Here is a 24,902-nt window from a genome sequence, read left to right as displayed (position 1 = left end):
AGTATAAGATCTAGACCTTCATCAAATTTCAAGTTCCTATACTTTGCAGGTTTGGCAGGAAGGCGATGAGTCAATGAATACGTGTGCCCCTACTGCACCTTCTTGGAGGTTGTAGTTCCAAAAACAGTAAAACACGTATTTTTCAATAACACAATTTTCATGTATTTGGCTTTAAAAATTCTTTAAGAGTGAATTACTTTCATGAAACTTTTCACCCTATATTACACCCCCTTAAAGGTTCAACCGAGAAGCCAAATTCAGGTTTTCATATATTTAGCTTTAAAAATGCTTTCATAATTAAATATTTCATGAAACATTTCATCCTCTATGAAATGGGTTATGGTAGTGACACATCAAAATCACAATAGAAATCCGTTGTAGTTGCTACTTATTACAATCAAAGACATTATAAAATTACAATCACAGTAATACAGGAGACTCCCTTACAAGGCCAGATCAGTTGGACACATAATAAATAATTTTCTTTAAGCGCAACAAGACCCGTAAAACTTGAAATTTAAATATGACTGGGTAAATATACTTGTGTAAAGCTTTACTTAAATAGTGCAAATGTCCATGGAATTCCCAGCAGAACTCTCATTACTTCCAATCATCTGAGGAACAGATTAAGTGTAAGGACACAGATTTTTTAACGTTTGGCTAGCCAACTTTCCTAAACAAAACTATATACACTCCTGGAAATGGAAAAAAGAACACATTGACACCGGTATGTCAGACCCACCATACTTGCTCCGGACACTGCGAGAGGGCTGTACAAGCAATGATCACACGCACGGCACAGCGGACACACCAGGAACCGCGGTGTTGGCCGTCGAATGGCGCTAGCTGCGCAGCATTTGTGCACCGCCGCCGTCAGTGTCAGCCAGTTTGCCGTGGCATACGGAGCTCCATCGCAGTCTTTAACACTGGTAGCATGCCGCGACAGCGTGGACGTGAACCGTATGTGCAGTTGACGGACTTTGAGCGAGGGCGTATAGTGGGCATGCGGGAGGCCGGGTGGACGTACCGCCGAATTGCTCAACACGTGGGGCGTGAGGTCTCCACAGTACATCGATGTTGTCGCCAGTGGTCGGCGGAAGGTGCACGTGCCCGTCGACCTGGGACCGGACCGAGCGACGCACGGATGCACGCCAAGACAGTAGGATCCTACGCAGTGCCGTAGGGGACAGCACCGCCACTTCCCAGCAAATTAGGGACACTGTTGCTCCTGGGGTATCGGCGAGGACCATTCGCAACCGTCTCCATGAAGCTGGGCTACGGTTCCGCACACCGTTACGCCGTCTTCCGCTCACGCCCCAACATCGTGCAGCCCGCCTCCAGTGGTGTCGCGACAGGCGTGAATGGAGGTACGAATGGAGACGTGTCGTCTTCGGCGATGAGAGTCGCTTCTGCCTTGGTGCCAATGATGGTCGTATGCGTGTTTGGCGCCGTGCACGTGAGCGCCACAATCAGGACTGCATACGACCGAGGCACAGAGGACCAACACCCGGCATCATGGTGTGGGGAGCCATCTCCTACACTGGCCGTGCAACTCTAGTGATCGTCGAGGGGACACTGAATAGTGCACGGTACATCCAAACCGTCATCGAACCCATCGTTCTACCATTCCTAGACCGGCAAGGGAACTTGCTGTTCCAACAGGACAATGCACGTCCGCATGTATCCCGTGCCACCCAACGTGCTCTAGAAGGTGTAAGTCAACTACCCTGGCCAGCAAGATCTCCGGATCTGTCCCCCATTGATCATGTTTGGGACTGGATGAAGCGTCGTCTCACGCGGTCTGCACGTCCAGCACGAACGCTGGTCCAACTGAGGCGCCAGGTGGAAATGGCATGGCAAGCCGTTGCACAGGACTACATCCAGCATCTCTACGATCGTCTCCATGGGAGAATAGCAGCGTGCATTGCTGCGAAAGGTGGATATACACTGTACTAGTGCCGACATTGTGCATGCTCTGTTGCCTGTGTCTATGTGCCTGTGGTTCTGTCAGTGTGATCATGTGATGTATCTGACCCCAGGAATGTGTCAATAAAGTTTCCCCTTCCTGGGACAATGAATTCACGGTGTTCTTATTTCAATTTCCAGGAGTGTACAAATGACTAAAACAATTAAGGAGGTGCTTTAATTTTGACCAAACCGATCTTCAAATCTGCTTACTCAGTTGATTAATCAACAATATTCTTAGAATGATTACAACGAGAACATGACCATATGACAATACCCCTAAAATGAGGTTGCTTCAATATTTCGTGTCAATTAGCGATAGATGCGAGCAGACCAAGCATTCAGATCAATACGAGAGATCCACGAGGCAGGGAATGACATAGAAATATACTCTGCAATGCAACTGAATTTCGGATGCTATAGTTCTCCACCGGAAAGATGGAATCACGCAAAAGTGACAACATAACCCAAAATGTAAAGGAGAGGACATGGCCTTAAATATCTCTCTGGCCCCGTGGTGCTATGCTCCCAGTATGCTCGCGTCGACCGCTGCCAATTATCTCTAACACAACACACATCAACGGCCTACAATATTCTGAGACATAAACTACACAACTTTATCTGGAGAACAGGTGAGCAATACAACTGAACTTAAACAAATGAGCCTCCGTGAATTACATGGCCAGTGCCAGCCCTTAAACTCTGATTAAAAAGATCGCTAAAGATCATGCCGAAGTTCAGATGACAAGATTTATCTCCGGGTTCGGCATATTAGGGGCAGTGACAATGAAGTGGCCGACGCTCTTAGCTGTATGTTCGCGGGAGAGGGGGAAGGCAAGGGCCACGTGGAGCCGGATATTGGGGTGAATTTACTTCTCTCCGAGACACCCGGTTTCTTCTGCGACTTAGCTTACAAACAGGCTCAGGACTCTAGGTGGGGATCGATTCGGCAGCAGTTGGCGGATGGCGAGGTCGTTACTTGCTATTGCCTTCGTGGGGGCCTCTTGTGTAAAGGGGTAGACAACCATGGTGAAGTGAAGGTCTGTATTCCACAGGAACTGGTTGCATGGCACTCAGATATTTCCATGATTCGGCGGTCGGGGGCCATTTGGGGTTCTACAAGACCTTGAACCGAGTTAGAGAACACACGTTTTGGCCCAACCTATATCGCGATATCAGGCGATTTGTTGGTAACTGTGTCCAGTGTAAGCGCGGTAAGCCTGATGTGGGGCTGCGCAGAGAACTACTACAGTCGCTTAGGGAGCAGTGTCCTCTGGGCCGCGACTCAAAGATCAAAATGACGATCGATGGAAAATGGTGGCAGAAACGCACCAGCTCACTCTATTTCATCCCCTTAGGGGTTGAACTTCCAAAAACACTGAAACAAGTATTTTGTTATTTGTAACCTTGAAGTCAAATACGAATTTTCTTAGATGTAGTCTTAAAAATACTTTAGTAGTTCTTCCTCGGTTATTTATCTCAAAATAAAACGTTCACCCACAATTTCACCTCATAGAGGTTAAATTTTCAATAATACTGGAACACATATAATTTTATTTCTGACCTAGAAACAAGATACATATTTTTGTATGTCTAGCTTCAAAATTACCTTAATAGCTACATGTTTCATAAATCCATTCATTTCCTGTTTCTTCCCCCGTAGAGGTGGAATTTCGAAATACGCAGTATAATATCAACACCCTTTCCAAATCTAAAGGTTTCTTTTCATTGGCGGTCTGGACTGGGTGAATTTCATAGTAACAGCCCTCCACACACACACACCACCCCGCCACACCCCTACCAATGCCCCCACCACCTCCTGGGGAAATTTCGGAGGACGTCCTTGTTCCACTGCACTCATATTTTGCTGACGACCTACATTTAGCAGCGTGGGAGGGATAGTGTCGTGCAACAGACAGTATACTCAGTAGACAATGAACTTTTAGTTGTGAAATGAGCGACATAGGAACCGAGACTGAAACAGAAGGTGCTGAAGGTGAAACACACTAGACTCGTGACTACCACGGCTTCAAATAGTATCGATTTACCATGAACGGAAGTTCCGAAAAGTGAGCAAATAATTTTACAGTAAACTCAGTACCGATGCAGAGGACATACAACGAAAAAAATTTCTAACAAATTTCAGAAATAATGAAACATTCCACTTAAGTCGCGCAGCAGAAAACGCAATGGATATCCTTGCACTTAAGACGGGAGGCTCTACGTGTTTACGCAGGCTTACGACAGATCGCAAAATTCGCCAGTAGGCGTAAGCCAACCTCGTGTGCTGCCATCTGTTATTGATGCCAGGTATCAAGGTCTCAGTAGTACGGCCATGCACTGGAGAGTAGTTGCTTTGTAAGCACTCCGTCTTCAGGCCACAAGTGGCCTACTGGGACAGCACCATCCGACCGCCGTGTCATCATCCGTGGAGGATGCGAACAGGAGGGGCGGGGGTCAGCACACTGCTCTCCCGGTCGTTATGATGGTATTCGTGGCCGAAACCGCTACTATTCGGTCGAGTAGCTCCTAAATTGGCATCACGAGGCTGAGTGCACCCCGGAAAATGACAAAAGCGCATGGCGGCCTGGATGATCACCCATCCAAGTGCCGACCACGCCTGACAACGCACTTAACTTCGGTGATCTCACGTGAACCGATGCAACCTCCGCGGCAAGGCCGTAGCCGCAGATATTATAGAGTAGTTGCTTACGTTTCATAATTATCTACTTTAAGGGGAAAATGCAAAAGGTCGATCGTCACCGAAGCTACAACTAAACTGAATTTCTGGTTAGTTATCAAGTGGGCTTGTGCGCGAGCCTGAATTTTTAATCCTTTGCGGTGGGAATGATTCAAACCCGTCATGTTCTTCTGATGAGGTATGCTATTTATTTTGCACACAATGATCGTTTGTAGTTGTGTTGAGTTACTACATTGACAAATTTTTGGATGGCGCACGTATCATAGCTGTGATCTGCGCTTGAGCATAGTGGCTGAAGGTGAATTAGCGTAATGAGTAGTAGCGAATGTTATAGTAACATGTTTGTAAATTATTTCGGGTGAATTACGTTAGTCGTGGAATACTATACGTATAAGACTATGTTACCTTGATGTCCCGGAATTTGCTACAAAAAAATGATTCAAATGGCTCTGAGCACTATGGGACTTAACATCTGTGGTCGACAGTCGCATAGAACTCTGAACTGCTTAAATCTGACTAACCTAAGGAAATCACACAACACCCAATCATCACGAGGCAGAGAAAATCCGGTACCCCGCCGGGAATCGAACCCGGGAACCAGGGCGCGGGAAGCGAGAACGCTACTGCACGACCACGAGCAGTGGACTAACTTGCTTCAATTTTGGAATACACGAAACATTTTGAAATTTTCCTTTACACAGCTTTCCATATTATTTCTATTACAGTGATTCAGTCTTGTCTGACACTCGACTCTTCTGACCGTGAAATAAATTATACCGCTCAGGTGCTTATTACCTCTTCGTGTTTCCATTTGCCGATATTGCGCATAAACACTCACATGTCTCCAAGTTGCTATGGACAATGATGTAACGACACACTTTTCTATGGCGACACTGCAGTTTAGAGATAGAAAAACCGATCAGTTAAACGATATCGGTGCTTTCCCGGACAGGGCACACATTGTCACCTGTTCCGTTGATATATATCGACGCCCTTGTGCAGCTGACGGTATTAATACTAATTTCGTTCTAGACGGCTGCAGGTCATCAATGGTATCTGTTCTATCGGACATGTCATCTCTCAGACATGTAATGCCATGTCGTCTCGGACATGTCCGAAAGAACAGACACAATGTCCGTATAAGTATTTAGTTTAACGCTTTGATTCCATTTATCAAGAAACTGAGGAAGTCAAATTTTTTTTATCTTTGTTCGATTTCTACGTTTACTAGAGGAAATAGTGTAAATAAAAGACTGGAGTAAAGAGTTTTTTTTCGTTACAGTATACTCTTCCAGATAAGAATTCTCCACAATACTGCTAAACCTTAGCTTTGACCAGTTGTAGCGCTTATAGAGTTAGGGTCTTGTAGCTTGATGCACCTCGTAACTGACCAGCTGATTTGTACACAGAGTGCCAGTTTCAGACTCATGCACTCCAGCCCCGACGCGCCTTCCCCCCTCCCCACCACTGGAAATATTTCTGCAGACTCCAGTCTGCCACTGTGCATATATTTTGATAACATCCTGGTTTTAATAGCATCGAAGGAACAGCTTTGTGGAGTAAAGGGTAGACCTAGCACAGAACAAACCATTCACAATGAAACGCATCACTTAGTAGATGGTGAAGTACTCTGAAGCTAGCCAGATAGAAACAGAACCTCCTGGCACTGTATCTAACCCAAATTCTAATCTTACACTAATCTCATGCCTCTACCTACCACGCCCTCAGAAAGCCAACGATTTACTATTATCAGAAGTTCCGAAAAAATGAGTAAGGAATTGACCCACACTTTTTTCCCGTTGTTTATTATTTCGATTTCCCCATAAAGGGAGGGGACTTGCAGCCACAGGTTACACAAATTCGATCGATGGTTTAAAATACATAAAAAGAGATGACAATAAGAGACGATGTTTAAAAACACATTGGTGCTCGGTATTTGAGATTTTTACAGGAAAAAATGGATGACAAAATAAAGGTTTTTAAAAAACACGCTGGTGGACAATATTGGGATTTTTATCTTTATAGATGACTAGCCGAAAAACTTGGCGTTGCCCAGGCATTTATTTATAGCTGTGCATCCACGTCTGTACTATGCAGCGTCTGGCCTTGTCCTGAGTTTTTATAACATGTGGCGTACAATGGTATAATTGTGTAGGTACATTCAGCGTCATATGCGGATACTGTCTGCGAAATGTATTGCGAATATAGTAGCAAAGAAGTAAGAAATTTAAATGTCATGAATGCTGTGATGCCTACACACTTGGGTGCAACTAATGAACACGTCACGCTTGGCACCATCATTATGGCTACCGTCACCTGTGGTCGAAACTGGACCACCTGTGTCGTTGTAGTGAAAATATAAATGTGCATAACATGGTAAACGACCATTCTTTCCAGCCATTGGCGCTAATCTACGATAAAAAATATCACGTAGTAGGGGCAACAGCGTTGCTGCAGTGGATACACTGGTTCCCGTCAGATCACTGAACTTTAGCACTGTCGGCGTGACCGGCATTTGGATGGGTGGCCATCCGGGCTGCCGTGCGCTGTTGCCATTTTTCAGGGTGCACTCAGCCTTGTGATGGCAATTGAGGAACTACTCGACCGAACAGTAGCGGCTCTGGTCAAAGAAAACTATTGTAACGGGAGGGAGAGCCAGCTCCTCCTCACCCTCATCTGAGGACGACATGGCGGTCGGATGGTACTGATTGGCCACTTGTGGCCTGAAGACGGAGTGCTTTGTTGAAGTAGTACACCCTACATAAAACGGACAGTCTTGGCTTAGGGACTGTCCATGGTAAATGCTGCATTGGACCTACTAATACTATTAAAATAACTGTTTGAGTTCTCTTTGATTGTCCATTCATCTGAAGTGAGTCCTTATTACAGTGTGCTGAAAAATAAATTTTAATTTAATGGCGCATACATTTTATGTTAATGGTGGGAAATTAACTTTACCCTAATGACATGCAAGGTCAATGCCATTCTATCACGTAAAGTATTCTCAAATCAAAATATTTTGCACTGCAAAATCTCCAATGTAGATTCATCATAAAATTTTTGGGGGAGGGGAGGGGGGGATACATTTTTGCTAGAGGCCCAAATGCATTTTTCTTTAATAACACAAAAACTGTGGTCTCCAACAAAAAATTATTCAAGTAGAAAATTTAATGTAATTAATTTTCATACAAAGAGGTCCTGTTCATTGTTTTTGTAAGCCTAACAGTGTGCATGTAGGGAGGAGAGAAGATTAAAATCATGGGTGTGGTTCTTGAAGATGTTGCAGGTTCCATCAAACTTTATAGCAGGGGCAGCTGAATAACCCAGTGTATGATCCAGAAGATTGAACAACATTCTTAACACAGCTCATGTTCAAACATGGCTGCTGATAGAAAACAGGTGATTCATATTGGCTTTGTGTATCCCCATTATGTGAGTGCAGTAAAGAAGAGGACGTGGGATGTTCTCTGTCAACTTTTATACCCACATTGGTAAGCCAACAGACATTAAAATATACAAGGCATGCCAGAAAAGAAAGTACCATAAAGGGAAAAAGGACTCATGAAAACATTTCTTCAGACCAAAATTTTTTTTTTTTTTTTTTTAAGAAATATTCTTTTTCTACATAACAGCCACCATTGTTCAGGCATTTGTCATAGCAGTAAGCCAACTTTTCTATGCCCTCTTCATAGAAAGATACCATCAGTGAAGATGTCCAACACTAATCACACTTTCTTACATCATCATTGGTGTTGAAGCACCTTCATCCTGCTTGATGTTGAAGTAAAACTGGTAGTCATAAGATGTGAGATCAGGACTGATTGGCAGGTGGTCGAACTTTATCCAACTGAATTGTTTAGTAAGGTTTTCAGTGCCACCAAGGGAAATGAAACATGATGTCATGAAGCAACATAATGATTCTATTGAGAATTTTGCATATTTTGTTTTGAATAGTGTGATGGAGTTCTCTCAGTGTTTTGCAGTATCATACGGCTTTCATGGTTTCAGCTCTTAGAAGGAACTCAACAAGCAGAATGCCTTGTTGGTCCTAGAATCCATTTCACCTGATTTTTAGCACTGACAACTTCGTTCTGACTTCTTTTTTTCTGGGGGAGAGGGGGGGGGGGGGTAAGAGGAGTATTGTTGGATTGTGAGTTCCTTCACTCCATAGATTGTTGTTTTTATTTTGGAGTGTCCTGAAAAACCCGAGTTTCATCACCAGTCACAAGTCTATTTATGAATTCATCTTCCTCATCAGTGTATTCAGTGCTGAAATGTCAAAACCCTGCCAAGGTACATAATTTTATAGGCATTTTTGGAACACAATTCACAAAAATTTAAGCAATTTATGACTGAGTCATGCAAAACAGTTTCTGAAATACATTCTTATTGTGAACCATATGTTTTCATGAATATTTTAATACATTTTCTCACCCATGCCATCACTGACAACAGAAGGCTGTCCAATATATGCTTCAACATGAATGTTTGTTCAATTTTATCACCATAAATATCTACAAGTTCTTGAATTTCAGCTGGCTTCGTGTTCTGTGTGTTGAAACACGACATAACAGAGTGCACTTCACAGTCACTGGGCTCAGATGTTGTCTTAAGCATTTGAATGATCACTAACAAATATAAATACAACAAAATTCAGCTCCAGTGTTGACTGTGGAAAGACAATGAACCAGAGAAATGTGTGAACCTACAACACAAGTGCTGCAGTAGCAGTAGAATGATTTGGTACTTACTTTCAGGGTGCACCTCATACTTTGAACTTCGGTGGAAGTGCCCATCACCTTTTAATGTTAATTTTTGCTTATGATGGAAACTATGTTTAAACAGTGTGTGAGAGTGGTGGTGGTGGTGGTGGAGTTATTTAACAGTTGAACTATCTTTGTTTTGTTTATCTGCCTCTAGTAATGACAGGTAATGTGATTCAAGGACAAAGGTACTTTCTGACTTACCTTAGTCAAATTCCAACTCTTCTGTCCTATACAGCTACTTGCTTTTATCCTGAGGCTGTTACTCTCAGGCCTGCTTGGGCTTAAGGCTGGTTCATTACAAATGAAGCTGCTCCTAAAAAATTGTATACATTGTGTAAAAAAACTACATTTACAAAGAATTTGTGGGGTCAAAGGAGATAACTTCATTACATCTCACTTGTGTGCACCATGTGCCTGATATTGATCCATTAAAGTTTTGATGTTATTAATGCTCAAGAGATGGTGTGACTATTGGTTTAGGGGCATTTCTGAAAATATCACCTGTCTACATTATGGCGCAACTGGAATATCCTTGCTCAAAACAGCCAAGTGTGAATAATGAAAGTGCATTCAACTGAACTGGTAACCAGTTCTTCTGCAGTGCTTCATAAACCAACATTGTCTCGCCCTATAAAAAAGAAATTTAGAGGCAATCACAAAAAAGCTTCTTTTTCCCTCCTAAACACTCAAAAATTGTGTCTATGTAGTTTTTTTGTTTTGTTTTATTACACCCTGTATGTGAAAAGAGCTGTCACCATTACCTACACTGCTTACGTGGTGTTAATTTGCACACATTTTCGTTTGATCCACTGGAAAGCTTACCAAGACATTTACAGTATAAAGCCAATACTCACTTTTAACTTACAAATGTACACAGCTCAAAGGTAGTACAACTGCAACTCTGTAGAATTACCATGTCTTTAATACAGTACAACATTTTTAACCATGCAATTATAATATTCATGTAACTGATACCATTTAGTGATGAGACTTCTGGGGTAAGCTACAAAGTAATTACTTCATGCTGTACAGAAAAACAAAGCAGCCTCACTGTTAATATTTCTCATATAGGTATTGGGAACAAAGGAACCAACAAAATTATGAAGAACATTAGCATGTTTTTTAATTCATCTATCTTTTACAGAAAAAAACAGTAAATTTCAACCATAAATGTTTCGTAGGCACGTTACAACATTAACAAACACTGCATTATAATTTGTGACCATACATTATATATATATTCTCTGAAAATGTCTTTAGTAACAATGCACTACACCTGTTACAAGAAACATTGTGTCCTGTCTTATTCAGTGGTCTTTGTTTTACTTCTTTCATTACTTGGCACTTCAGTTCCATGGAACACTATTTAATGTGCAGCTATATACTTGATTATGTTTATTACTCAACATGCGTAATATTACTTAAAGGTTAATTTTATGATCAACGTACAGAAACAGTTAGGTTAAGAAACATCGATGTATGCCGATGGTCACTTGGCGGTCGTCTATTACCTACCTGCAGTCTGTCACTGCTACATAGTGTTGAAACCGTAGGCTAGGTGGAAGACTCACTGGACGAAAAATTGTTACAACTACATACATACATACATACATGGGTGAAAAGCAGTTCTGCTGGTCTCAAAAAACTTTATTGTGCGCTTCTGTTCCCAATGACAACTTAAATGAAACCTCACATCTACAGTAATTTCACCAATAAGGTACGCTACAAATAGGTTGTAATATTCTGACCTGAGTAACTCTTCAGCAAGTAGAGCTACATAATATGTGCTACTGTTTTTATATGAACACTAACACTAGTCATGTTTACAATAGAAACAATAATTAGGTCCAATACATTTAAGATTGTATGCCTACAGCAAGCAACACTACAACCAGAATGTCCTGCTTATTGAAAATGAAAATTCATCAAAATACTTTTAGTACACACTGAAATTGCTTACATCCATTCTCTCTTGCTGCAATAATGTTAAAACTCATAGCCAAAGGCAAATTGCACATTGTTGTGGGGAACTAGAATAACTAAATAATATCTGTTTTCATTTGAGTTTGTTTCACTAACATCCAGATTATGTTGTCACAGTGAATACAATAACTTATGTCCCCTTGTTCTCACATTGACTGATTATAGTTTTCAATTTTGGCCAATTTATATAAGTCTGTCTTGTAACTCCTTCATGTTCATTGGTAATGGCAATAACTTTATTAGCTCTTCTGATCTTTGATGACAATGCAAAACTCGAAGGTTACAAACTCTGTTACTAAACAAGTCAATGCATTCGGTGCCAGCACTCAACCATTAAAACAAAACCTCTTTCAAATTGTGTTTACATTCAATGCTATTCATTTTGTTCTAAGGCTTTTGTTTAGTATAAATAACCAATAGTGCATCTGTAGGCCTTATCAGTTTCAACATTAAAACTGTACCATGCAGAACGGCATTTCTCTGACCAATTGGAAGTAACATTCAAGTATTCAGAGCATTTGCCTCAATTTGATCCCATAGATTGCCACTTTACTGATATGGCATTTAATAAATTAAAAAGAGCATCTCTCTTGAAATATTTACAAACTGAATACTGTTGAACAACACGTATGTACATTTCAACATAGTTATACAATTGAAAATATTGACAGATGCTCCTAAAATTTCTTTTGCAACCTGAATACTGAAACATGTTCTAGGAACTACTTTCAAATGTTAAAATTCTACAAGAGGCTCTACACTGGAAGACACTCTATTACATTTTTATATTATTGCAGAAGGGCAGTAGCAAGATAAGGTACTTTCAGGGAACGACCGCCAAGTGCAAGTAATTACCAATATCTTGCAGGCTCCAGTACTGACCATGGTCTTATTATCATTCACTCAATGTTAATCACAGCAGAAGCACTTGCACTACAATGGTTGTGCCAAGTATGCTCCTAAACCCTGTTGTTCTCATCTACTTTTATGTGGTTTATATTGTTCATTGATATACAATGGCATCCTAGCAGACACAGTAGAAATAAACTTCTTTGCACAAAGTACAGTATAACAGATGTCAACTGTTTATTAGTATTTCTGTCACAACAATAGAAGGTAAGTAAGGTTGTTCCACACCAAAATTATACAAATTTTTACTGCCAACACCAGTTGTTCTGCTCCAAAATCAAACTAAATTGTCAGGTCTTCTGTGTGGTCTGCAAGTTCCTTTATGTTGGGAGCATATGTTTGACTGCATTTTATGAAGCAGTGCTTAATAGACAAGTTTTTTAGAACCTGTGATTTTGTAGAAACCAAAGAAAAAAGTAAAAGTCAATGAAATGAGACTTTTATTTTGTTTCACCCAGTCACACTAGGAATCATCAATACACATTTATGATAGAAAGTAAGATTAGAACTTATAAAAATATGAGCTGTTATCCAAAGCCACTATAAGAAAATGCTGTTCGAGTAGTGACAAGTTAGCAAGAAGGCAATACCTCATTTCTGCTGCAGAAGAATGTATCTAACAAGAAGCCAAATTTCATACACTCTTCTAGTACATAGGAAAGTGTGGCTCCTACCAGCTGCCTTATGTATTTGCACTGTCCATTGGTTGTTTTCAAAGGGGAAACATAAGCCAGGGAGCAATTTTCCATAAGAGGTGAAATTAAGGAGGCACAACATGTTTGGGAGGGAGGCTGTGTTTCAAGGTTATGGCAGGCCCAATGTATAATGTTTCTATTTTGATGTAGAGTTCACATAAATAACATGCAATTCAGTATGTATTTCAACTTTGAATACTGTTTGTGCATTTGGGAGGTTGTGTGAGATAACTAATTTTTAGATGGGGAACTAACCAGAAACTGCTTTGCTGAGCCATGTAAATAATATTTACTGCAGCACTGAGCCAGTGGCTTTACATGTGCAGAAGAAATTAGATTAAAGTTTTTTTTAGTATGAATATTGTTAGAGGGATGTAAGAAATGTGTGTTTGGCTGTAAATTAAATATTTTTACTTGAGAAGACAACATATTGTTACAGAATGAAAGTATTTTGAAGGTTTATAGAAATATATATTATAATTTGCTCTCTCTCATGTTGTGACACATGGTGAGTAGTATGCTACACTTTAATAGCTGCTTCTTTTTGTGCGACACACATCAGGTAGCCTGGAACTAGCGATAGGATAGTTCCTTCACAATGGCGACAAAGTTTCCTTTATATATGCTAAACAGTATTTTTAAATATTGTGATGCAAAAATTTTTTTTGAGTGAGAACAAAGTTACTCAAAACAGTATCTTCAGATTTGAGCAAAGCCTCAAGGTTTCAACATTTGCGGTGATCAACTTCATGTCAACTGTGAGAGAAGGAAGGTTGCCAATCTTAGATGTTTTGGTAAAATGAAAATCAGATGGGCCAACGTGTGTATCACAAGCCACCACACTCTCGCATATGTCTCAGGGTGCAGGGTTTCGGACCATCCAGTTCAGAAGATAGGTGTTTCAAAAACAATGATAAAAAGAGCTGCAATTGTTTGTGATAAGAACCACTTGGATTCCAAAACTAAGGATCAAGTGATATAAAGCTGGGACATTGAGAAATGACACTGAACAATCGGGATAAACTACTTATGGTGCTCCTTCCTCTGCATGGTTCTCCAAATAGCAAAATAGGCATTGTCCTAGGGCCCAAAAGGATAAACAAAATATTATGGACAGGTTGCCTCAGGGTCTCTGTGATGTGTAGTACCCCTGTAACTACACTGGTGAATCCAGCCAAACCTTTTCAGACTGCTGTGAGGAACACCAAAGGCTGAACAAAATTTGAGAAATTAAAATCTTGACCCCTGTACTTCTACAGGCTGGGTTTCTGTTGCAAAAGAAGCAAGAGAAATTAGAATGTGTGAGAATCACTTCAATCAGGCCAATGGCTATATAATCTTAGTGGTGCATGGAACTGGGTTCTCAAGGCTGAGAAGAGACAGAAAAATGAAGTGAACTGTTTATGTTCCTTTGATAGATCTAGTGACACTGATAGCACAAAGTAAGGATTACATATGCCAATCAAGGACTATTTAAGACCATGACAGTTGGTCCTCTTGACTAGAGGCAAGAGAGAACAAGTCACCCCCACCACAGCAGAAAGGGAAAAATATTGTCAACTGCCATGCCAGATAGACAAATGTGTAAATTCATTATCTGAACACGTAACAGTTATTGACTGGTAATAAGTTTCGACAAAGCCAGTTGTCACTGATTACAAAACTAACAGGAGTATCTAGATCCATCTCAAACCTTAGAAGAATTCTTGCCTCAGTGAGTAATAAGTTCAAATGACTGCATTTGGAATTAATTATATTTAAAGACATATTTTGCTCATAACTAGGAGTTTTCGTTAGGTCAATACATGCCTAAGATGTCATTTTTCATGAGCAACACTGTGTTGATCACTAACTGCATGTACAAAGAACAGCTCTCAAGCATACTAAACATCAATGACCCACTGCCCACTGGAATAATGTAGGTTTCTTCATTGACCGCATTTTCATCACATGGGAGAAGCAATCACTAGTTTATAGTAGGCTGTAATGATATCAAGCATAATATCTCACTTCACCTCGTACAATTTATAACTTTGGCATTCTGCTGTGATTAGTGCATTGCTTAACAAATCAAAGAAGTAAACAACAGTTAGCCAAGATATGGGATCTCTTTTCCTTTTCTTTTTTTATAATACCTGCCACACTGTCTGTGTCATGTTAATAGAAACTGATAATCATAGCACCTGCAATGGTTCAAATTTCACTTTCACAAATGGAAAACCAGACTGTCTGTGGGTTTGGTGTTCAGCAGGAGGCAAAACCTTGTTAGTGGTCTGGCTGTGAGACTCGAAAGCATTCTAATCCCCGCACTTACATCACCGGCTTTTGGGAGAACTGTCGGGAGGCGGCAGTGTTCTGCTTGGCAGGTTGCGCAGGTCCTGAAACACACAAAGTGTGGCAAAAATTACTAATTCATTAAGTCACTAGAAACTGCTGTCAGGTAGAACCACTGTACTGAATAACAACCAGAAGTATTTCTATAAGTATTGCATATGAGTGCAGCTTATGAAAACTATATGGACGCGAGTTAAAAATCCCTTTCTTATATGCAGGAATTTACACTAGATTATAGCACAGCAGCTGTAGGGACCTAGATTAAGTTTATTCATTGTGGATGTTTATGACTGTTTATTCAGTGTAAATACAGAAAATTGCAACACTCTCATTTCATTCTCTTCAACAGAACAACCAAAGGAAACAGAAAAATCTAGCTGAAGAAATTAATAAATTACACCACACTTCACGTCACTGTAAAAAAGAAAAACCAGAAAACATTAATAAAACTTTACATAAAAATGCTGAAATTTCCAGGAAGCCAACAAATACCAGTGTTACCATCTGTAACTCTTCTTGCTATCCAGATCAATATAAGAATGTTTAATCACATGCTTAACGACCCAATGGATACAAGTGGAAGATATAAAGAAACAAAAATTGTAAAATCAGCTGCCTCCAGTAATGAATACATTAACTAAACCAACCAATTTCTGGATAACCACCCACAAACAAGAAGACCATCTTTGCAATAAGTTGACTTTCCTTAAGGAAGATTTCATACCAAATTGCCAACCTCTTCAACTTGTATGACATAAAAATAAGCTTCTGCACAAGTAACAAAATACAGAATAATATCATCCACAATACTGAAAGCACTAAGCAAGAATATCAAAAGTCAGAAATGTCCAAACTTCTGCAATTAACAAACTGGTAGAAGCGCAGGGATGCATTCTGTATTAACATCAAGAACAAATCCGACTTTGCAGAATGAGTTACTGGGCAAGAATTGTGGCATACAGTGTAGAAAAGAACCAGGCAAGAAATTTGACTTTCCTGAAGGAACTGAAATATCTTTCAACACAGATACAGCAACCAGTCTACCTACTCAATGACAAATCTTGCCTTCACAATTATGAAGGCTTACTATTAAAAAAAAAAAAAAAAAAAAAAAGCCTGACCCCTCTCTATCTCTCTTTACATCTTACCTACATTGATATCACTGTAAAAAATCTACCAGAAAATAAATCTTGCATGATATATCTAAGCTTTCTACTCTTGCTTTTAAAAGTAATGTTCATGTATATATCAAGAGCTGCAAATATTGGAACTTCACTCTATTTTTGGGCATTTCTGTTCAGTTTTGATTAAAGTATTTACCCACACATTACTTTTATTATATGCAAACAAGCACAATAAAATTGTCTCTGAGCAAAGTATGTAAGATCTTCATAACATAGATTATTGTCTGAAGTAGTGATGGAAGGAATCAACACTGTGAATGCTGCATGAAGGGCTATGTGAGGATCTTTTCTGAGCAGCACATTGCAAATCATACCACATATGCTCAATGTTCAAATCTGGGGAGTTTGGTGGCCAGTGGAAGTGTTTAATCTTAGAAGAGTGTTCCAGGAGCCACTTTGTAGCAATTCTGGACATGTCAAGTGTATCATTGTCCTGCTGAAATTGCCCAAGTCCATCGGAATCTCCAATGAACAGGATGCTTATGTATGTGTCATCTTTCAGGGTCATACCTAGCCATATCACTCCAACTGCACATCTCCTACACCATTACAGAGCCTCCACAAGCTTCTACTGTCCCTTACTGACATGCTGTGTCCATGGATTCAAGAGGTTGTCTCCATGCCTGTACATGTCCATCTGCGTGACACAGTTTGAAATGAGGTTCGTCCGACCAGGCAACGTGTTTCCAGTCATCAACAGTCCAATATGAGTGTTGATGGACCCAGTTAAGGCATAAAGCTTTGTGTCGTACAGTCATCAAGGGTACACAAGTGGACCTTCAGCTACGATAGTTCATATCAATGATGGTTCACACTCTGACACTTGTTGATGGCCCAACATTGAAATATGCAGTGATTTGCAGAAGAGTTGCACTTCTGTCACTTTGAACGATTCTCTTCAGTTGTTGGTCCTGTTTTTGCAGGATCTTTTTTCGACTGCAACGATGTCGGAGATCTGATGTTTTACAGATTCCTGATATTCACTGTATGCTCATATGGGAAAATAACCACTTCATTGTTATCTTGGAGATGCTTTGTCCCATTGCTCATACGCCCAATATAACACCACATTCAAATTCACGTACATCTTGATAAGCTGCTATTGTAGCAACACTAACCAATATAGCATCTGTGCCAGACACTTGTTTTCTTGTGTAGGTATTGCCAACTGCAGTGCCATATTCTGTATGTTTACATATCCCTGAATTTGAATATGCATGACTGTGCCAGTTTTGTTGGCAATTCACAGTATCCTGTGAGAAGATACCAACTGCCGGCACAACCAATCCACATACTGTGATGGAAGAGGTACATGATAGTGAATGTGTTGTGTTGTTTGGCAGTTGATGGTATTCTGGGACAATTTTTTCCTCAGAAAAAAAACAGTTACCTCGATATGCTCAGGCTGTTACTATGACTGGCTGACTAGCGAGACACAGTCTTTTCCAGTAATATGGTGCACTGCCACATTGGGCTCAGACTGTGGCAGATTTTGCGGACCAGGTGTTAGGAGGTATGCTGATTTGATTGGTGCTCTAGACCACCAGGCATTAGAAACGTGGATTTCTTTCTATGAGCATATACCAAGGACAGAGTCTACCAAGCAGCTGTCAACCACATCTAAAATTCAATGAACAAAATCATTTCTGCCTTTGCCACAAGTGATGCAGATATAATGTGCACCACTGGTGCACACATGTTGAAATTGATTAAATTGCATAAAAAACTTTGTGATACTATGTCACATAAGCCAAATATGCTGTGAATACCTTAGGTCTAATTTGTTTGAATACTGTAACACATCAGAAATGTTCTGTGACTTTTGATACACTCTGCATATCCTCTGCCCATTGCACGTTAAAAACTTTATTGTGCTGTCAGAGCCCTTGATATGTTAGAGGCAAAACCACCACACATTTCAAGTCAACCTCCTGTCCAGTTTATGTGGTATTTGCTCCACTGACAAGATGTACATTTTTATGCCTCGGTAGTCTTCTGCAAGAGACCCATTGCATGCAACTTGCCATCACAATATTTGGCTGAAAACTGGTAGACATGGGTCTGCAGCTATTCCTGTTGTGTTTGAGACTTACTGTCAATGGCACCTTACAACGTTCATCTCTATGACTAACTACGAGTTAGGATCTCAATGTGGCCAATTTTATTATTATGCCACATTATGTGGTTGCAAGTGGTACAACATTCCTTGTAGACAAGCTGGATAGTCTTCACTGATGCACCAACAAATTGAGCAACTTAATTCATTGACACATCCAAACACAATAGCTCTAATCTGTGGCTTCAATCCATTGTACTACACTGATTCCTTATAATCGATTGGCACATACACACCTCTTCAATGATGTGGCTTATGTCAGCAGTGAAGGCGCAGGTATCAGTTCCACTCCATCTACAGCACTTCAAAGGGACCTGTGTGCTCTTTTAATGTGGCGACTAATATGTTGTCTGGTGAACTTACAAGACTGTTTAAAAAATTTTTAAGGTACACTATAAGGAAAGAAGAAAGTTGCACCACACAGGAATTATCCAAGGGTTTGAAACGAGCAGATGTGATGTTCATGTGCCAAGAAACAAATGATTAAAATTTCAGAACACTTGGATGAGTTATTCACCAGGAAGAGCATCACAAACTGAGAGAGTCATTAATGCATTGACAATCTGTAGCCCATATGCAAGCAGTAATTCGGGTTGATACAGTTATTGGATGTGCTCCTGGGGGATGTCATGCCAAATTGTGGACTGGAGCATTGAAATCCCAATATGTCTGGAGGGCCCTGCCCGTAGCACTACATTCTCAATTCGGCATAGCAGGTCTCGGAAAACCTAAAGACAAGCAGTAGAAGCTCTTCTCATATGCAGGTAGGCATATCTCACTGAAATGTTACCTCAACATCATCTGCAATGAAGGGCAATAAAACAGGATGTAGCACATTGTTGACATTGCACTGTGGATGAAAACTGAAGGTTCAAATGGTTCAAATGGCTCTAATTGCTCTGGGACTTTACTGCTGTCGTCATCAGTACCCTAGAACTTAGAACTACTTAAACCTAACTAACCTATGGACATCACAAACATCCATGCCCGAGGTAGGATTCGAACCTGCAACCGTAGTGGTAGTGGGGTTCCAGACTGTATTCTTACATTTATCGTCTGCAAAGCTATGTCGCGTGCTGCGGTATGCGGTGACACTAAAAGCACCATAGTAGACCTCAGAAGAAGCTTTTAATTTGTTGTAATAGCCAGTAAGAAACAGTACAATTCCAGTTTTAGATATCGATTATTGACTTTTTACCCTCCTTTGATTCCCTGGACATGATCTAGGACCTTAAGATTTTGCATGAAAGGAGGACTAGCAGCCTCGTTGCACGGGAGAATGTGGAAAGTGTTCATATGTAGTAAAAACCTAAGAAATGCGTTCGTTTTCGTCATTTGCTATCGAATCGAATTAAAGCCACATCGTCACATTGGCCGCTCTCCTCTCTGAAACGGCTACAGTTATCGTCTGCAAAGCTACGTTGCGAGCTGCGGTATGCGGTGACACTAAAAGCACCATAGTAGAACACAGATGAAGCTTCTAATTTGATGTAATAGCCAGTAAGAAGTAGTACAATTCAAGTTTTATTTATCTATTATAGACTTTTTAGCCGGCTTTGGTGCCTTGGCCATGAACTAGGACCATATGATTTTAGATGAAGGGAGGACTAGCGGCCGCGTTGAACGGGAGACTGTGAAAAGTTCATATGTAGTAAAAACCTAAGAAATGCGTCCGTTTTCGTCATTTGTTAATGAATAGACTTAAAGCCACATCGTCACATTGGCCGCTCTCCTCTCTGAAACGGCTACAGTTATCGTCTGGAAAGCTACGTCCCGAGTTGCGGTATGCGGTGACACTAAAAGCACCATAGCAGAACACAGATGAAGCTTCTAATTTGATTTAATAGCCAGTAAGAAGTAGTAGAATTCAAGTTTTAGATATCGATTATATACTTTTTAGCCGGCTATGGTGCCTTGGCCATGAACTAGGACCATAGGATTTTGCATGAAGTGAGGACTAGCAGCCGCGTTGCACAGGAGACTGTGGAAAGTGTTCATATGTGGTAAAAACTTGAGAAATGCGTCTGTTTTCGTCATTTGTTATAGAATCGAATTAAAGCCAGATCGTCACATTGGCTGCTCTTCTCTCTGAAACGGTTACATTTATGGTCTGCAAAGCTATGTCGTGAGCTGCGGTATGCGGAGATACTAAAAGCACCATAGTAGAGCACACATGAAGCTTCTAATTTGATGTAATAGCCAGTAAGAAGTAGTACAATTCAAGTTTTAGTTATCGATTATATACTTTTTAGCCGGCTTTCGTGCCTTGGACATGAGCTAGGACCGTAGGATTTTGCATGAAGGGAGGACTAGTAGCCGCGTTGCACGGGAGAATGTGGAAAGTGTTCATATGTAGTGAAAAAATGTGAAATGCGTCCGTTTTCGACATTTGTTATCGAATCGACTTAAAGCCAGATCGTCACATTGGCCGCTCTTCTCTCTGACACGGTTACATTTATAGTTTGCAAAGCTATGTCGCGTGCTGCGGTATGCGGAAACACTAAAAGCACCATAGTAGAACACAGATGAAGCTTCTAAGTTATTGTAATAGCTAGTAAGAAACAGTACAATTCAAGTTTTAGTTATCGATTGTTGACTTTTTACCCTCGTTTGATGCCTTGGACATGAGCTAGGACCTTAAGATTTTGCATGAAAGGACGACTAGCAGCCGCGTTGAGCCTAGAGAATGTGAAAAGTGTTCATATGTAGTAAAAACCTGAGGATCCTGTCCGTTTTCGTAATTTGTTATCAAATCGACTTAAAACCTCATCGTCACATTGGCCGCTCACCTCTCTGAAAAGGTTACATTTATCGTCTGCAAAGCTACGCCGCGAGCTGCGGTATGCGGTGACACTAAAAGCACCATAGTTGAACACAGATGAAACTTCTAATTTGATGCAATAGCCAGTAAGAAGTAGTACAATTCAAGTTTTAGTTATCGATTATATACTTTTTTGGCCGGCTTTGGTGCCTTGGCCATGAACTAGGACCATATGATTTTGCATGAAGGGAGGACTCGCAGCCGCTTTGCACGGGAGACTGTGGAAAGTGTTCATGTGTAGTAAAAACCTAAGAAATGCGTCCGTTTTCGTCATTTGTTATCGAATCGACTTAAAGCCAGATCGTCATATTTGCGGCTCTTCTCTCTGAAACGGTTACATTTATCGTCTGCAAAGCTATGTCGCGTGCTGCGGTATGCGGTGACACTAAAAGCACCATAGCAGAACACAGATGAAGCTTCTAAGTTGATGTAATCGCCAGTAAGAAGTGGTACAATTCAAGTTTTAGCTATCGATTATTGACTTTTTGCCGGCTATGGTGCCTTGGCCATGAACTACGACCACACGATTTTGCATGAAGTGAGGACAAGCAGCCGCGTTGCACGGGAGACTGTGGAATGTGTTCATATGTAGTAAAAACCTGAGAAATCTGTCCGTTTCCGTCATTTGTTATCGAATCGACTTAAATTATGATCGTCACATTGGCCGCTCTTCTCTCTAAAACGGTTACATTTATCGTCTGCAAAGCTATGACGCGTGCTGCGGTATGCGGTGACACTAAAAGCACCGTAGTAGAACACAGATGAAGCTTCTAATTTGATGTAATAGCCAGTAAGAAGTAGTAAAATTCAAGTTTTAGTTATCGATTATATACTTTGTAACCGGCTTTGGTGCCTTGGCCAAGAAGTAGGACCATACGATTTTGCATGAAGGTAGGACTAGCAGCCGCGTTGCACGGGAGACTGTGGAAAGTGTTCATATGTGGTAAAAACTTGTGAAACTGTTTTCGTCATTTGTTATCGAATCGAATTAAAGCCAGATCGTCACATTGGCCGCTCTTCTCTCTGAAACGGTTACATTTATCGTCTGCAAAGCTACTTCGCGTGCTGCGGTATGCGGTGACACTAAAAGCACCATAGTAGAACACAGATGAAGCTTCTAATTTGATGTAATAGCCAGTAAGAAGAAGTACAATTCAAGTTTTTGTTATCGATTATTGACTTTTTAGCCGGCTTTGGTACGTTGGCCATGAACTAGGACCATACGATTTTGAATGAAGGGAGGACTAGCAGCCGCGTTGCACGGGAGGCTGTGGAAAGTGTTCATATGTAGTAAAAACCTAAGAAATGCATCCGTTTTCGTCATTTGTTATCGAATCGACTTAAAGCCTGATCGTCACATTGGCCGCTCTTCTCTCTGAAACGGTTACATTTCTCGTCTGCAAAGCTATGTCGCGAGCTGCGGTGTGCGGTGACACTAAAAGCACCATAGTAGAACACAGATGAAGCTTCTAATTTGATGTAATAGCCAGTAAGAAGAAGTACAATTCAAGTTTTAGTTATCGATTATTGACTTTTTTGCCGACTTTGGTACGTTGGCCATGAACTAGGACCATACGATTTTGCATGAAGGGAGGACTAGCAGCCGCGTTGCACGGGAGACTGTGGAAAGTGTTCATATGTAGTAAAAACCTGAGAAATCTGTCCGTTTTCGTCATTTGTTATCGAATCGACTTAAAGCCAGATCGTCATATTGGCCGCTCTTCTCTCTGAAACGGTTACATTTACCGTCTGCAAAGCTATGTCGCGAGCTGCGGTGTGCGGTGACACTAAAAGCACCATAGTGGAACACAGATGAAACTTCTAAGTTGATGTAATAGCCAGTAAGATGTGGTACAATTCAAGTTTTAGCAATCGATTATTGACTTTTTAGCCGGCTTTGGTGCCTTTGCCATGAACTAGGACCATACGATTTTGCATGAAGTGAATACTAGCAGCCGCGTTGCACGGGAGACTGTGGAAAGTGTTCATATGTAGTAAAAACCTGAGAAATGCGTCAGTTATCGTCATTTGCTATTGAATCGACTTAAAGCCAGATTGTCACATTGGCCGCTCCTCTCTCTGAAACGGTTACATTTATCGTCTGCAAAACTATGTCGCGAGCTGCGCTATGCGGAGAATCTAAAGGCACCATAGTAGAACACAGATGAAGCTTTTAAGATGATGTAATAGCCAGTAAGAAGTAGTACAATCCAAGTTTTAGTTATCGATTATTGACTTTTTAGACGGCTTTGGTGCCTTGGACATTACCTAGGACCTTAAGATATTGCATGAAGGGAGGACTAGTAGCCGCGTTGCACGGGAGAATGTGGAAAGTGTTCATATGTAGTGAAAAAACGTAATATGCGTCCGTTTTCGTCATTTTTTATCGAATCGACTTAAAGCCAGATCGTCACATTGGCCGCTCTTCTCTCTGAAACGGTTACATTTATCGTCTGCAAAGCTATGTCGCGTGCTGCGGTATGCGGTGACACTATAAGCACCATAGTATTACACAGATGAAGCTTCTAACTTGATGTAATAGCCAGTAAGAAGTAGTACAATTCAAGCTTTAGTTATCGATTATATACTTTTTAGCCGGCTATGGTGCCTTGGACATGAACTAGGACCATACGATTTTGCATGAAGGGAGGACTAGCAGCCGCGTTGAACGGGAGACTGTGGAAAGTGTTCATATGTATTAAAAACCTAAGAAATGCGTCCGTTTTCGTCATTTGTTATCGAATGGACTTAAAGCCAGATCGTCACATTGGCCGCTCTTCTCTCTGAAACGGTTACATTTATCGTCTGCAAAGCTGTCGCGTGCTGCGGTATGCGGAAACACTAAAAGCACCATAGTAGAACACAGATGAAGCTTCTAAGTTGATGTAATAGCCAGTAAGAAGTAATACAATTCAAGTTTTTGTTATCGATTATTGATTTCTTAGCCGGCTTTGGTGCCTTGGCCATGAACTAGGACCATACGAGTTTGCATGAAGGGAGGACTAGCAGCCGCGTTGCACGGGAGACTGTGGAAAGTGTTCATATCTAGTAAAAACCGGAGAAATGCGTCTGTTTTCGTCATTTGTTATCGAATCGAATTAAAGCCAGATCGTCACATTGGACGCTCTTCTCACTGAAACGTTTTCATTTATCGTCTGCAAAGCTATGTTGCGTGCTGCGGTATGCGGAGACACTAAAAGATCCATAGTAGAACAAAGAACAAAGTTGATGTAATAGCCAGTAAGAAACAGTACAATTCAAGTTTTAGTTATCGATTATTGACTTTTTACCGTCCTTTGATGCCTTGGACATTACCTAGGGCCTTAAGATTTTGCATGATATTAGGACTAGCAGCCGCGTTGCACGGGAGAATGTAAAAAGTGTTCATATGTTGTAAAAACGAGAGAAATCTATCCGTTTTCGTCATT

General features: G+C 40.8%; 1 protein-coding gene across 6 annotated transcripts in view; it reads right to left on the bottom strand.

Annotated features, from left to right (window-relative positions):
* Positions 1 to 24,902, bottom strand: part of LOC126293273 (uncharacterized) — an 869,155-nt gene that overhangs the window by 128,239 nt on the left and 716,014 nt on the right. For 2 of the 6 annotated variants that reach the window (XM_049986396.1, XM_049986397.1), the window contains exon 4: positions 11,684 to 15,397. The exons of 2 other annotated variants lie outside the window; for them this stretch is intronic. The gene's annotated coding sequence lies outside the window, so the exon portion shown is untranslated. Of the gene's footprint in view, positions 1 to 11,683; positions 15,398 to 24,902 lie in introns of those variants that run through there. 2 more of the 6 variants (XR_007552258.1, XR_007552256.1) reach the window with 2 other exon arrangements.

This window comes from Schistocerca gregaria, chromosome 10, assembly GCF_023897955.1.
Source record: "Schistocerca gregaria isolate iqSchGreg1 chromosome 10, iqSchGreg1.2, whole genome shotgun sequence".
Classification (NCBI taxonomy): Eukaryota; Metazoa; Arthropoda; class Insecta; order Orthoptera; family Acrididae; genus Schistocerca; species Schistocerca gregaria.
Note: the sequence above shows the minus strand (reverse complement) of the source record. Positions and strands in the feature narration are given on the sequence as shown.